Here is a 1,529-nt window from a genome sequence, read left to right on the forward strand (position 1 = left end):
GTCCACTCTTAACAAATAGCATCTTTCGATCTCGCTATAGGTCCCTAACGTCACTAATACTAACTTTCGTCCTAAAAAGTGACTAACGGTCTAAACTATACCTATCTTTCGATCTTAGCACAGTTTAGTCGATTTAGTTGATGGTCAAATAACTTTCCCTATCTTTCGATCTAATGGGTCAATCATAAATTAGGTATCTAACTGGTCGCATGCATTCGATTTGTTAAATACAACATTAAAACAACTAAAACGAATATAAAACCCTACGAGGTCAAACGATCGACCTACAATGTCAGTCGATCGACCAACACGCGAGACAGTCCGTGTATGATCTATTGCCGCCTATGCCATAAATCGCCTACATACTAGCACTATAGAATTAGCTACTCATGCTAAGGGTAAAAACAACAATAAAACTAATAACGATTACTGAATTCATGCTTAAAGTAGATAACGAATAGCGATAATGCGATAATTGGCTTTGGGATACTAACTAGCAAATCTATACTAGTGATGAAAATAAAGCAATAAATGTAATTAGGGGCGAAAGAATACCGAGATTTCAGAGGAAAGATTAAGAACAAGAATAGAAATCCAATGCTAAAACGATGTTCCAAACCCTAATTACTCGAATGAACAAAAGCGAAGGTTTCTTGTATGAAACTTAGATAAAAATTCAGATCCCTAAATCGAAAGTTTGTGTTACGTTATATAGCAAACAAGCGTAACAATTATTCCAAAACCTAAACTTCACGGGCTTCAAGATTCACGGTCTTTTAATTCACGCCTACGAAATAGCAATCGGTCGATCGATCGATAGGAGATCGGTCGATCGATCGCTTGCGATGAAGTAGCTTCGGAACCGAACATTGGTCGATCGACCGATTGACCGGTCGATCGATTGCTTGAGCCGCTACTTGACTTCTATAGACTCGTGGATTTTGTCTTGGGCCTTGAAATGCGCACCAAGCTCGTTCCTTAAGCAAATACTTCTCGTCACATGCAATGCGGGATACTCGGGGACAGATTTAGCTTGATTTCCATTTGGATTCTTCACATTTCTGCAATAATGTACAAAATACGGAAGTAGACGGAAATAGGGAGAAATGCAGCATAAACTACATGAATGAGCTTTGAAATGCGTGTAAAAAGGGATGCAAAACATCATATAAAAGACACGCATCAAGGCAACTGAGGAGGATTGGAGGAGGAAGCATGTGAAAAACCAGGGAGCTGGTTTGGGAACTTTCTCTCAGATTTAGAGATGCTGAACAGTTTACTGCAGGCAGGGATCTTGGCACCAATGCGGGTCAGGTCACAGGGGCCTACACGAAAACGTTGAAGTAACTAGTAAGCGGCGAGATTAAATAAATCAGGTGACATGAAGGCCACTTACTCGAAGTTAGAACCCATTTCTCGAAGATGTAATCAACAGGAGGATGGATGGAGTCCTTCCTCACAAAGAAGAAGTCCTCAAACCATTTCTCATCACGGGATTTGGAAACGTGTTTGAAGGGAGCCTTTCCCTT

The sequence above is a fragment of the Silene latifolia genome, chromosome X (assembly GCF_048544455.1).
Source record: "Silene latifolia isolate original U9 population chromosome X, ASM4854445v1, whole genome shotgun sequence".
Taxonomy (NCBI): Eukaryota; Viridiplantae; Streptophyta; class Magnoliopsida; order Caryophyllales; family Caryophyllaceae; genus Silene; species Silene latifolia.